The sequence below is a fragment of the Lepidochelys olivacea genome, assembly GCF_965140295.1.
Source record: "Lepidochelys olivacea isolate rLepOli2 genome assembly, chromosome: 13".
In the NCBI taxonomy this organism is placed as follows: domain Eukaryota; kingdom Metazoa; phylum Chordata; order Testudines; family Cheloniidae; genus Lepidochelys; species Lepidochelys olivacea.
In genome coordinates this window covers 37,085,061-37,100,180 of record NC_140423.1, presented here as the reverse complement: position 1 = coordinate 37,100,180, position 15,120 = coordinate 37,085,061, and the positions used below count along the sequence as shown (strand labels likewise).

General features: G+C 48.5%; 1 protein-coding gene across 1 annotated transcript in view; it reads right to left on the bottom strand.

Moving 5' to 3' along the window:
- Positions 1–15,120, bottom strand: part of LOC311529767 (cathepsin G-like) — a 45,583-nt gene that overhangs the window by 4,165 nt on the left and 26,298 nt on the right. The gene's annotated exons all lie outside the window — the stretch shown is intronic.

The following is a 15,120-nucleotide window of genomic DNA, read 5'->3' as shown; positions in this document are numbered from 1 at the left end:
CTGATCCCCTAAAGCATTGGGAGGAGGAACAAGGCCAATTATTTTCTGCTAAGCAAATGGAAACAAATTTTAGCCCGTGCTCTGAACTGCTTCTTGGACCGACATTTAAGATTAATTCCACAGGAATATGGAGGATGTATTGTGCCTCTCTAATCATTCAAAACAGATGCCGATAAGTCAGACAAATATTGATGCTGTAATTCGGCAGGTACTGACTTAACCCATGTGCTCTGGGAAGGCACCTAGATGCTTTGGGTGGAACTGAATTGGAGAGGGGTTTTTTTTTATTCAAATAAAATTAAACATGTATTTTTCAACCTAATGTGTGTTAACTGGAAGCGGAACAAATCTGAAAGACTCTGGCTAAGCAGAGCACTAACAGTGGTGGAAAGACTAGTTCCACAAACACAGAAATCCAAAAAGGGACCAACAATCAAAGATTGGACCATAGACATCCTAAGCTTGGCCAGCATGTAAAGAGTGGCAGACTGTGTGTAGTGTGGTGGAGTGGCTGAGGGGTGTGACAGGAAGTATAAGAGGAGCCTCTAGCCTGTTGAGCCTGAGCCAGGGAAGGAGACAGATGTCCAGGGCCTGCTGCCGAGTCAAGGATCACCCTGACTCCAGAGGAAGCTGAGAGTGGAGGGGACTGACCAGGATTGCTGGCAGGTTAGTACCTCGATGAGACAGAGGACCCGTGGACTACGGAACCCCTTGCTCAGACTGTGGTCAGAAGTAGCTGAGGGAAAACAGATGCTGGTCCAGTTTGTCTGTCAGAACCCAAGTCACCATGTTGTGGTAGGATCCCCGCTGAGTCATCTGCCCTTGTTAGAGCCCTGGGCTGTGACCCAGTGGAGTAGGGTGGGCCCTGGTCCTTCCTACTCCTGTTGCCTGGGGTGGCAACATCCTCACCTTAGGAGGAATGGCCTGTTTGTTGCTATGCCATGCCCAAGGATCAGCGCCACCGAGCCTACGTGGCAACTCAGCCCTACCCCACTAAAGGGTCTTCAGGTCCATACGTTTGATTCGCTAACTCCCCAATACTGGGCGGTGCCCCTGTGATATAGTGAGCCAGAAGGGGAGGGATAATCGCTAACCCTCTACACTGTTACAGAGATACGAAGAAAAGCTGTTAGAGATATGAGATGCTTTCCTGGAAGTATCCGAATGATCCGATCAAATGCATCCCCCCCCGCCCCCCGCACCTCCTTCTCTTCTCTACCCACTTCCTTCCCCTACCCATCTCTATCCCCCTCCTCTGACTTTTGCTTCTAGTCATTTTCTTCCTTTAATAATTTTCCTTTAGTGGGATTTTTATAAGCAAATTGTGTTTGTAAATTGTGGAACATAGTGAGGGATTAATATTCTAACCATTCATATTACAGATAACATCTCAAGCCTAGCTAAGGTGAGTAGCAAATATCTAATATCTTATGAGAAGTTTTTGGTTTATGAGGAGTTTATGTATGTTTTGTTGTTTATTTTCGCACTTTCTCTCTCTGTCTTTTTAAAAAATTAATAAAAAGTTAATAGAAAAAGACCTAACTTTGGGAGCTTTCAAAGAAAAGTCAAAATTTCCCATGGAAAAATAAAAGCCTCTTCGGACCAGTTCAGAACAAGTCCCAACACACATGGGTCTCTGGGCATGAAATAAAATCTAGACAATCGATGTAAAGACATCAGGGTGGAGGGGACAGAAGGGCAAGGGAAGAGCTAGTGACGCTAAAGGACAATGTCCTAACAAGGACAAATGGGATAAACTGGGCAGGAATAGATTGAGGTGGAAATGAGAAAGTCTCTGACCATCAGAGGGATGCAGGATTTAGGAACTGCGAGACTGCACCGTTTGCTTTAACCCCGGGCAACCCCCCCATATGCAGGCACTCATATGGGTTGACCCACCGTTGGTTCTGTGGGGCTAGCTGGCCCCTGGGAAATTTCCAATGCTATCAGCCAAGTTTAAATCACAGGGAAAGCTGAACCAGTTGAACTACAGATGTGGTTTAAAATCAGTTTAGTTAAACCAATGTAAGTCTGTGTGTAGCTCACACCTGACCGCTTTCAGAGATGACTTAGGAATGTTAATTTGGCATCCATATCAACCAGGCTGTTTGAGAGTCTGTTGCTGTTATTTGCATATGGTACAACCAACCGAGATCAGGGCCCCATTGTGCCAGGCGCTGTACAAACCCCAACCGAGATGAGTGTCTCTATTGTGCCAGGCGCTGCACAGACCCCGACCGAGATGAGTGTCTCTATTGTGCCAGGCGCTGTACAAACCCCGACCGAGATCAGTGTCTCTATTGTGCCAGGCGCTGCACAGACCCCGACCGAGATCAGTGTCTCTATTGTGCCAGGCGCTGTACAAACCCCGACCGAGATCAGTGTCTCTATTGTGCGAGGCGCTGCACAGACCCCGACCGAGATCAGTGTCTCTATTGTGCCAGGCGCTGTACAAACCCCGACCGAGATCAGTGTCTCTATTGTGCCAGGCGCTGCACAGACCCCGACCGAGATCAGTGTCTCTATTGTGCCAGGCGCTGCACTGAGTCTGGCCGAGATCAGGGCCCCATTGTGCCAGATACAGCACCGCCCCTTCCCTAAACAATTTCAACCCAATGTGACAACACAGACAAAGGAGCTAGAACCCAGGAGTCCTGACTCCCAACCCCGCACGCTGCTCTAACCTCTGGACCCCACTCCCAAGCTAGGGTTAGAACCCAGGAGTCTGGGCTCCCAGCCCCTACTTAAGACCCCCCTGTGTCTCTCTCCTGCTCTCTCTGTGTCTCAGGGGGTTTATCTCGGTACCAGCTCTGCCACCCGGGTTCCATCGCCCCCACCTCCAAACCCTTCCCTAGCCAGGTCCTGGGAGCCAACGGTCGCCCTGGCAGAAGCATCTGACTCTAGGGAGGAGCCAGGATTTGCAAACAGTCCAGAGAGCTGCCGGCTCCACTCCCCATGATCCCTCATCTCCCCGTACTCACCAGCCCCAGCCCAGGGGGGCAGGAGAAAGGCCACCGGCAGCAGGATCAGGATCAGCATCGTCACCATCCTGGGATAGTGACAGTGCTCGAGCCTCAGTCCTGGGGCATTTATAGAGCCAGCAGCAAACCACAGGTCATGTACGCAACCCCCTCGCGGGGAGCTGGGACCACACAGGCACCCTCAGAAACCTCAGCATCACGCCGCTGACACGTGGGGGACAGGAGGGAGGGAGCTGGGGCTGGAAAACAACCTCCCTCTGGGGGAAGGAGCCCAGAGGAAAGTCACTCGGGGTCAGGGCATCTTTGCCCCCTCTCCCAGAGCATCTGGGATCAGTGCCCCCTGGGGCCTGCCTGGAGCCCAGCACACCTTTCACCGAGCTCATCTGGATCTCTCCAACTCCTCCCTCCAACAGCTCATCTGGTGGGGAGTGCAGCCGATGCTGAGTCACCCGCTGGCTTGGCTCAGCTCCCCGCTTCCTCCCCAGCGTGTCTTTCAGAGCAGCAAGCTGAAGACCGGTCCCGGCTGTGGGTTTCTGGAGCCCAGCCACAGAGCCCACAGCCGATGTTCTCCCAGAGGCTGGGGAGCACGTGTCCTGCGAGGTGGTGGACCTGGGGCAGCACAGCTACCATGGGGATGGGCAATGGGGAAGGCCCTGAACAGCCGGCACAGGAGCCGTGTCCCTGTGAGCCTGCCCCATGGCAGGCATGGTTGAGTAAAGAGCAAACACCCCACACAACAAGGCTGACCACCAGGAAATGTGACCTTGGCTGTCCAGACGTTTGAATCTCTCACGTGCCTACAAGTCTCTGCCCCAGAAAACAGCTTAAAAATCACCCTGAGACCCCGGCCCCATTTCTCCGAGCCCCCCTGAAATGGCTCTGTATTTTTTTGTTAAGCTCCAGTGCCAGGAGTCACAGGAACACCTGCAAATCTCACCTTCTTGTGTGTTCAAATTGGATGTTTCAAGTCTATGAACCTGTGGAGAAGAGCTTGAAGACAAGACCCCTAAATGTAAAAAGCCCCCTGGCCTTCTCCTCACCTGTCCCACTTCCTTATGGTGCCCCATAAACATCACCTACAAAGTGTGGGAACCTCCCTTTCTCTCCCAGGGGGCCTCCTCCAATCCCCCACGAGTGGCATTTTCATGGCCAGTTTAAGGAGGGGGGGAGTGCTTCTATCTGGACCCAGGAGGTTTGCAGCCCCAACTGGGTGGGGACAGGGTATGGGTCCCAGGGCCTGTACACCCAGACATATGGCAGGGAGAAAGGACAGGCCCCCAACATCTGTGGATGCATGGCATATTGCGCCCTGCACAGCTGGGGCTGTGTCCAGTCTGGTCCACACCCAGGGATCAATTGACTCACTCTCTGAAACTTGCTGCTATGGTGATGTACCCCCAGTGGCCATTCCTTGGAAGATAAAACCCTCCCATCTGTAGCAGACTATTAGCCCTGAGGCCTGACTGTCAAGCCAAGTGTCTGAGCAGGGACTTCTCCCAATCCCCCAGGCAGTGAAAGGTGTGTCTCCACACACAGTTGTGTCACGAACAGAAACAGTTCTCAGAGTCAGACATTAGGGAGCATAAGCAGACCTGGCTGAGGGTGAGAATCCAGGACTGGGATGGGGCGGGGGTGCTGCAGGTCAGGATTGAGAGTCACCGGCAGAGATGACCCATGCCCATGGAAAGGGGGCAGAGTGAGGGCAGCCGGCTTCAGCGGTGTTTCTGAGCATCCTCAGGCCATGTGAGCACGCTCAGTACAAGCCATGCAGCAAATCTGGGGGTGGGGGGAATCTGACCCTGCATTCCTCCCCTTCCCCCAGCCTCTGGCCCACACCGGCAAGACTATTAGAAGTCTACATCTTTGTCTGCAAATTTGTCATTTCTTTACTTCCCATTTGCCGAGTCATTTCCTTTTACTTCTGATTCTCAGGAACTTTTCAAGACCAACTTTGTTTTCTTGGTTTGATGTTTCACATCTGCCTGGCCAGTCTCCAGATAATGGGCAATGGAGGAAAAGGAAGCTCAGAGGATTTAACCTCAGAAGACAATTCACAGGCTAGAACCATAGAGATATCAGGGTGGAAGGGAACTCGAGAAGTCACCTGATTCAGCCCCCTGTTGTGAAGCAGGACCACATCAACTTAGACCATCCCTGACAGGTGTTTGTCCAACCTGGTCTTAAAACCCTCCATTGATGGGGATTGCACAACCTCTCTTGTGATCTGATTCTAGACATTAACTCCATTTAGGGTTAGAAAGTTTTTCCTAACAACTAACCACAATCTCCCTTGCTGCAGATTAACCCATCACTTCTTGTCCTGCCTTCAGTAGATATGGAGAACCACTGACCCATGTCCACTTTATAACAGCCATTCACATAGAATCATAGAATATCAGGGTTGGAAGGGACCTCAGGAGATCATCTAGGCCAACCCCCTGCTCAAAGCAGGACCAATCCCCAATATTTACCCCAGATCCCTAAATGGCCCCCTCAAGGATTGAACTCACAACCCTGAGTTTAGCAGGCCAATGCTCAAACCACTGAACTACCCCTGCCTCCCCCCCCCATATTGAGAGATTGTTCTCAGGTCCTCTCTTAGCCACCTCTTCTCTAGCAGAAACATACCCATTTTTTTTCACCTTTCCTCTTAGGTCAGGTTTACTAAACCTTTGATCATTTTTTTGTTGCTCTCCTCTGGACTCTCTCCAATTTCTCTACATCTCCCCTAATGTGTGGCACCCAGAACTGGACACAGTACTCTAACTGAGACCTCACCAGTGCCAAGGAGAATGGAACAATTTCCTCCTCTGTCTTACATATGACACTTCTGTAAGCACCAACTCTTCTGGGTTTCCTGAATTCTTTGAAGGTTCTGTTGCACTAAATCCATCATACACAGTAAATTCTCCTTCAGACAGGATATACTCCCCTACTGGATGTCTTCTCTCCACAGCACTGCCTTCCCTAGATCCTTGAATCAAATCATGGGTCCCCTCACTTGCCTCCCATACAGGAGATCAAAGCGGGGCAAAGCCAATAGTTTCCCGAGGAACACTTCTGTAGGCATTGTGACAAGATGGCCAATGTTAGTATGGTGGGTCCTGCACTTTTCTTGGTGGGGGGCTAAGATGCCACCCCTTGCCCCTGCTCTTGGGGCACTGAGGTTCCCCCCTAGTGACCCGGAAAAGTGGTAGAGGAGGGAAGCAGGGGTGGGGTCTGGGTTTTCTCCTCACTCTGAGCCCCAGCCCCTCTCACCCCCAGCGGGCTCTTACCCTCTTCCCCCTTGGTTGGGGTACCTGTAGTCCTTAGATGCTGGGGAAGGGTCTCCCCTACTTCAGTTCTCTGGTTTTCCAAAACACACCTCCAGGCTCCAGTCTCTCTTTTTTCCCCCTCCTCCCCCCCCCCCCCGACTGCCTGAAGCAGGGGGTTTTATTAGGTTCCTGACAGGGCCTTAATTGAGAACAGGTGCTCCAATTAACCTGTAGCAACCCTCCCTAGTCTACAGGGGAAACCACACCTTAATTAGCCTAGGGCTTATATATTTCCCCTCTAACACTCTACCACTAACCTCCTTCTAGCCCTAGCCAAAACAGCCATTTATAAAACCAGAGAGGGGAGGTTGGCTAATGAAGCGTCCTGCGATTGTAGGGCCATTTTCCGATCTTCAGTACATTCACGTATCCGGGCGGAGTTCATCTGGGCGGCATCCACTGACTCTCTTGACGCCTTCGAGGAGCGGTGGGCGCTGTCCGAGGTTCTCTGCTTGGTGACCCCGTCCAGTTCCCTCCGTCTGACCCTTTGATTGAGGGGAAGAGCGAGAGACCCCAGCCCCAGCTGTTGCCACTGTGGATACCATCATCACTGTCACCGAGGAGGGGTCCTATCACACGTGGGTGTACGTCCCGCCCCGACCCCCAAACCGCTCACCTCGCAGCCGTGCCCATCTTGTCGGGCACTCTCAGGAGAGGAATAATCGGTGACACTGGGCGTGGCACTAGGTAACTCGAGGGGGTGGAAGACCACAAGTGTCGAGGAAGCCCCCCCCGCTCTGGGCCCAGGCTAGCCTGAACACTTCTCCCTCCTGAAGGCTGTATGTTATACCTTGTGTTTGCTTTTGTTTTGTTGCATAGGTTTGCTTTATCCTTTTTGGTGATTCTTTGTAAGTGTTACATAAATAAAATTCTTTTCTGCTTCAAAAAAAAAAAAAAACACTCTACCACTGCTCCCTGGCCCTCCTGTCTCACAGCTTATAGAAGATAAGGGAGACACACGTCCCAGTCATTCTCATGCCTGGATATATATATTCTTAGCATAGCTTTTAAAGTCCTATGAAATCATTCCAAAAGCCCATCCATTTCTGTATGATTGGGAGCAGCCTTTATTTGTTTTACTATAATTCCCATAACTTTTTAGAGACATGAAATTTGCTCCACGGTCTGTCAAGATTTCTCTGGGATCCGCCAGGGGGTGTCCCCTTCTGGAATCCCAAAGAGATGATGCTCTAAGATGTTTTTCCACACACTAGGGGGCCCCCAGAGTCGCCCTGTGAAATAAAACAAGCCACAGATGGCACACAGCTCAGTGAGTCATTCCTGATCATGCACAGCTCAGTGACATTTGTTTCAAAATCTAATGCTGCCCTCCAAAGTGTTATCAGCCCCTCCCAGCTTGGTGTCATCTACAGATAAGTACATTGTCCACTCCATCATCTAAGCCACTAATTACACAGTAGCAGACCCAGGACTGACCACTGCAGGACCCCATTAGAATTGTTCTCCCAGTTTGACACACTACCACTGATAGTTTTTTAGTACGCTTTTTCAACCCATTTTGCCATCACCTTATGGTAATTTCCCTAGTTTAGTTATGAGAATCTCTTGTGGCACTGTAGCAAAGGCCTTACTAAAATCAAGATCTGTTATGTCATAGCATCATAGAATCACAGAATGTTAGGGTTGGAAGAGACCTCAGGAAGTCCTCTAGTCCAATCCCCTGCTCAAAGCACGACAAACCCCAACTAAATCATCCCAGCCAGGGCTTTGTCAAGACAGGTCTTAAAAACCTCTAAGGATGGAGATTCCACCATCTCCCTAGGGAACCCATTTCAATGCTTCACCACCCTCCTAGTGAAATAGTGTTTCCTAATATCCAACCTAAACCTCCCGCACTGCAACTTGAGACCATTGCTCCTTGTTCTGTCATCTGCCTCCACTGAGAACAGCAGAGCTCCATCCTCTTTGGAACCGCCTTTCAGGTAGTTGAAGGCGACTATCAAATTCCCCCTCACTTTTCTCTTCTGCAGACTAAGTAAGCCCAGTGCCCTCAGCCTCTCCTTGTAAGCCCTGTGTCCCAGCCCCTGAATAATTTCTGTTGCCCTCTGCTGGACTCTCTCCGATTTGTCCACATCCCTTCTGTAGTGGACACCTGGGATGCAAATACTCCAGGTATGGCCTCACCAGTGCCGAATAGAGAGGAATAATCACTTCCCTCGATCTGCTGGCAATGCTCCTACTAATAAAGCCCAATATGCCGTTGGCCTTCTTGGCAACAAGGGCACACTGCTGACTCTTATCCAGCTTCTTCTCCACTGTAATCCCCAGGTCCTTTTCTGCAGAACTGCTGCTTAGCCTCAGTCCCCAGCCTGTAGCGGTGCATGGGATTCGTCCTTCCTAAGTGCAGGATTCCGCATCTGTCCTTGTTGAACCACATCGGATTTCTTTTGGCCCAATCCTCCAATTTGTCTAGGTCACTCTGGACCCTATCCCTACCCTCCAGCATATCTATCTCTCCCCCAGTTTAGTGTCATCTGCAAACTTGCTGAGGGTGCAATTAATCCCATCATCCAGATCATTAATAAAGATGTTGAACAAAAGCAGCCCCGGGACCGACCCCTGGGGAACTTGGCTTGATTCTGGCTGCCAACTAGACATCGACATGTCTACTGCTTTCCCCTATCCACTAGGCCAGTAACCCTGTGCAAGAAGGAAATTAGATTGTTTTGGCATCATTTCTGCTTGACAGACCCATCCTGGCTATTTCTTATAGCCCTATTATCCTCTAGAGGCTTCCAAATTGATTGTTTAACAATTTGCTCCTGTATCTTTCCAGGTATCATAGTTAGGCTGACTGGTCTATAATTCCCTGCATTTTCTTTATTACTCTTTTGAAATATAAGTTCTATGTTTGCCCTTCTCCAGTCCTCTGGGACCTTATATCTCCTACAGAGGTTCTTGAACATACTTCCTAATGATTCCAAGATTGCTTCAACCAATTCAGTAAGTACCCAAGGATGAATTTCATCAGGCTCTGCTAACTTGAATACATCTAACCTATCTAAATATTCTATAAATTCTTCTTTCTCCATTTTGTCTTGTGTTCCTTTCTCCTTGCTAATATTAATTGTTAAGAGTATCTGTTCACCATTAACCTTTTTAGAGAAGACTGAAGCAAAACTGACATTAAACACATTTTTCATGTTCTTGTTTGCTAGTTCTCCTTCCTGGCTAAGTAGCAGACCTACACTTCCCTGAATCTTTCTCTTGCTCCTAATGCATTTCAAGAACCTCTTCTTATTGTCTGTTATTTCCCTTGCTAGGTGAAACTCATTTTGTACCTTAGCCTTTCTAATTTTGTTCCTACATGGCAGTCCTATTCTTTTGTACTCCTCCTTAGTAATTTTTCCAAGTTTCCCCTTTTTGTAGGATTCTTCTTTGGTTTTCAGGTCATTAAAGAGCTTCTCTTGGAGCCATTTGATTAACACTACAAAAGGTTCCCCCCTCCCCACCCCTACCCCCCCTCTCCTGCTGGTAATAGCTCACCTTAAGTGATTGCTCTGGTTACAGTGTATGGTAACACCCATTGTTTCATATTCTCTATGGATATAAATCTCCCCACTGTATTTTCCACTGAATGCATCTGATGAAATGAGCTTTAGCTCATGAAAGCTTATGCTCAAATACATTTCTTAGTCTCTAAGGTGCCACAAGTACTCCTTTTCTTTTTACTGTTCTTCACGTCTTTCCTTTGCAGAGGAATAGTTTGCAGTGGGCCTTTAATATTGTCCTCTTCAGAAACTGAAAGCTCTCCTGAACTCCTTTAAAACTTATATTTTCTTCATGTGGGAGCTCACCTATACTTTTCTGAACTGGTTAGTCTGCTTGTTTAAAGCTCATTGTCCTTATTCTGCTGGTCTGACTCCTGTACACTTCCTGGACACTACAGTGCTAATAAACAATGGTCACATAAACACAACCCTATACCGGAAACCTACTGGCCGCTTTTCCTACCTACATGCCTCCAGCTTTCACACTGACCACACCACACGATCCATTGTCTACAGCCAAGCTCTGCGATACAACTGGATTTGCTCCAACCCCTCAGACAGAGACAAACACCTACAAGATCTCTATCAAGCATTCTTACAACTACAGTACCCACCTGCAGAAGTGAAGAAACAGATTGATAGAGCCAGAAGAGTTCCCAGAAGTCACCTACTATAGGACAGGCTTAACAAAGAAAATAATAGAACGCCACTAGCCGTCACCTTCAGCCCCCAACTAAAACCCCTCCAACACATTATCAAGGATCTACAACCTATCCTGAAGGATGACCCAACACTCTCACAAATCTTGGGAGACAGGCCAGTCCTTGCCTACAGACAGCCCCCCAACCTGAAGCAAATACTCACCAGCAACCACATACCACACAACAGAACCACTAACCCAGGAACCTATCCTTGCAACAAAGCCCGTTGCCAACTGTGCCCACATATCTATTCAGGGGACACCATCACAGGGCCTAATAACATCAGCCACACTATCAGAGGCTTGTTCACCTGCACATCCACCAATGTGATAGATGCCATCATGTGCCAGCAATGCCCCTCTGCCATGTACATTGGTCAAACTGGACAGTCTCTACGTAAAAGAATAAATGGACACAAATCAGATGTCAAGAATTATAACATTCATAAACCAGTTGGAGAACACTTCAATCTCTCTGGTCACATGATTACAGACATGAAAGTTATGATATTACAACAGAAAAATTTCAAATCCAGACTCCAGTGAGAGACTGTTGAATTGGAACTCATTTGCAAATTGGATACAATTAACTTAGGCTTGAATAGAGACTGGGAGTGGCTAAGTCATTATGCAAGGTAACCTATTTCCCCTTGTTTTTTCCTACCCACCCCTCAGACATTCTTGTTAAACCCTGGATTTGTGCTGGAAATGGCCCACCTTGATTATCATACACATTGTAAGGAGAGTGATCACTTTAGATAAGCTATTACCAACAGGAGAGTGGTTTTGGGGTTTGTTTTTTGGGGGGGGGGAGAAAACCTGGATTTGTGCTGGAAATGGCCCACCTTGATTATCATACACATTGTAAGGAGAGTGATCACTTTACATAAGCTATTACCAGCAGGAGAGTGGGGTGGGGGGAGAGAAAACCTTTTGTAGTGATAATCACCCATTTTTTCATGATTTGTGTGTATAAAAACGTCTTCTGTATTTTCCACAGTATGCATCTGATGAAGTGAGCTGTAGCTCACGAAAGCTTATGCTCAAATAAATTGGTTAGTCTCTAAGGTGCCACAAGTACTCCTTTTCCTTCTGACTCCTTCATTTCATTAAGATAAGGAATTCTATATTTCAGGATCACTTCCACCTAAATTGCCTTCCACCTTCAGATTTACAACCAATTCCTCCTTGTTGGTCAGAATGAAATCTAAAATGCCTCTCCCTCCCAGCATCTTTCTCCACCTTCTGACATAAAAAGTTGTTCCCAAGCCATTCCAGGCACTTATTGGAAATGTGTCTTGCTTCATTACTTTTCTAGCAGATGTCTGAGTAGTTAAAGTCCCCTTTTCTCCCCACCATCTGACCTCTTTACTTGTTAATTTCACAGGCTGGTTTGTGTCCTCTGGAATCAACACAGAGTTTTATGAAATCCCATCCCTGTGAGTGTTTCCTTCTCTCCTGGAGCTCTGTCAGCCGGGCAAGGGGAGCCCCAGCCTCTCAGTGGTTAAGCCCAGCAGTCTGAGCTGTCTGTCAGACCAGAGCTGTAAGAAAAACAAATCACTAGGATCCAGCCACTCAATATGTATCCACCTATGCTGTCAGAGGTAATGGGGAATACAAGATGGGGTCTTTCCCCTCTGAGTGGCACTGGCTCTGATCAGGACCCATGTCTGGGGGACTGACTGGCTTGCGGGGAGCAGGGAATGCTACAGAATCTCAGCTGAGGCCTGGAATCCACAGGCCAAAGCTTGCACTAAGTTGCTCTTTCTAAATCCCCATCTGCATCTCCAGTTGAAGCCGCATCCCGTCCCCTTCATGTGAGTAAGCGGGCGGATGTCTCACATCAATAAAGAGCATTAGCCACATTCATCATCAGACCAGTGCGGATGGGGGTGCACGTGTGTGTGGAAGGACCTCCCATGGGCTGCAGAACTGCCCGAGCTCAGCTCTAGGTAGGCCTGGCTCCAGCTGTGCAAGGCCCCTGCTGTGCATTCCAAAACTCCAGCTGTGCATGGCCCCTACTGTCTGTTGTATACCTCCAGCTGAGCATGCCATAGCTCCAACTTTGCATGGCCCCAGCTGTGCAGCGCTCTAGGCTGTGGGCTGTTCCTTACCAAGTGGCCTTATCCCCTACATCTTGAATGTGAGAAAGAAGGAACCACAGCACTTGCATGATGACTCAGAGGTTTCTGAGGGTTTCATCCAGAAGCCACACCCATCCCCTAGAGGACTGTGCATGTGTCACCTGGGTTTTCTGAGGGGCTGAACCTCTCCATTTCCTTCTTCCCCTGGCTGGGACTCTTGAGTGGGAGGCATTGTCCCAGTTACATCTGACCCAGCCCTGCCATGCAGGCTCTACCCCGTCGCAAGCAGACCCAAATCCGACCCTCACATGCTTGCACGTCAGATGTATGTGGGCCAAGCCAAGCCACTGTCCATAGCTGTGGGGCTCCCAAGGCAGGCTCACGGGGTCAGGCCTACCACCAGGCACCTTTCCTAGTGGCATGGGATACCTCATTCCAGCTGCACTGGACCAGTGCTGTGACCACAGCAAACACCTCCCATCACTCTTCAGAGTGCACTGGGAGCTTCCTGTGACAAGTTGGACCACCTGGGGTGTCACTTGTGGTGCTGGAACACCCACTGAGCCAGACTCTCCTGCTAGCATGGGCCTCCTTTTTACCTGGACTTGCTGGGCTAGGTTCCCTCCAGCTTTTTCCAGCGAACCACACACAGGCAGAGCCACACCCAGCTGCACATAGAGACAGAGATGTACTCTGAGAAGACTCAGCTTAAGGGACTTGCCCACAGCACCCAAATGTCCACTCCTCCTAGGAGTTCAAGCCCAAAATTATATTAAATTCGCCTCTCCCCTCCGTGTGGAAGAGAATATGCACAGACTCCGTGCTCCCCCCCAGGTAACAATTACTTACACTGGGTTTATTCATAAGCAAAAGTGATTTTATTAAGTATAAAAGGTAGGATTTAAGTGGTCATAAGTGACAGCACACAGAACAAAGTAGGTTAGTAAGCAAAATAAAACAGAACACGCAAACTAAACATAATACACTAAGGAAACTTGTTCCATGTAGATGAGTTTCAGAGTGGTAGCTGTGTTAGTCTCTTTCAGCAAAAACAATGAGGAGTCTTGTAAATTTGTTAGTCTTTAAGGTGCCATAAGACTCCTTGTTGTTGTTACGTGTAATATGTTACCCCCCCCCCAGTTGTTCTAAAAATCTTTGCACAGGCTGCATGCCCTTCCAGTCTGGGCCCAAGTGCTTGTCCCCAGTTCAGTCTTTAGTTGTTTCTAGCAGTCATCTTGGGTGGGGTAGCAGGGGAAAACTGACAACCAAGACAGATTTCAGAGTAACAGCCGTGTTAGTCTGTATTCGCAAAAAGAAAAGGAGTACTTGTGGCACCTTAGAGACTAACCAATTTATTTGAGCATAAGCTATGCATCCGATGAAGTGAGCTGTAGCTCACGAAAGCTTATGCTCAAATAAATTGGTTAGTCTCTAAGGTGCCACAAGTACTCCTTTTCTTTTTGACAACCAAGAGTATTTCACTTCCCACCCTTAAATAGGATTTGCATAACGTGAGACTCCTTTGTCTCCCAACTCCCTTCTAGTGGAAAAGTACAGAATTCAAGATGGATTCCAGCATCAGGTGACATGGTCACAGGTTGTTGCAGAGCCAGTAGCCATTTCTGACAGGCTAATCCTCATGCTTACAGGAAAACCAAGTTTTTGCATAATCCGCTGTCTCTCTTGCTAATGGGCCATTAGCTCTGTGTCTGGCTTCTTCATTGTTGTACCTGATGGGCCGGTAATTGGCTCTTTCCTACATGAACTCATTGATAATAAATTAATAGTCAACATTTTGGAACATGTGTTCCAGTCCCCTAATCATTTTTGTTGCCCTCCGCTGGACTCTTTCCAATTTTTCCACATCCTTCTTGTAGTGTGGGGCCCAAAAATGGACAAAGTACTCCAGATGAGACCTCACCAATGTCGAATAGAGGGGAACAATCATGTCCCTCGATCTGCTGGCAATGCCCCAACGTATACATTCCAAAATGCCATTGGCCTTTCTTGGCAACAAGGGCACACTGTTGACTCATATCCAGCTTCTCGTCCACTGTAACCCCGAGGTCCTTTTCTGCATATTCTCCTAATCCCGCTGACCATCTACAAGTTTTTGGAAATTGGCGGGTGCATTCCGCAGCCCGAAAGGGAGTACATTAAATTCATACAGCCCAACATGGGTGGTGAAGGCTGACCTTTCCTTGGTGGATTCATCTAGCAGTACCTGCCAGTACCCCTTGGTTAAGTCCAAGGTAGAGATGAACTGGGCCCATCCCAGTTTCTCTAATAGTTCATCTGTGCGTGGCATTGGATAGTTGTCTGGGTAAGTTACAGCATTTAGCTTACGGTAGTCCACACTAAAACATATCTCCCCATCTGGTTTGGGAACTAGAACCACTGGAGATGCCCATGCACTGCCGGAGGAGCAGATTACACCCATCTGTAACATATCCTGGATCTCCCGTTCTATAGCAGTTTTAGCTTGAGGAGACACCCGGTAAGGTTGGACTTTAATTGGGTGAGCATTAC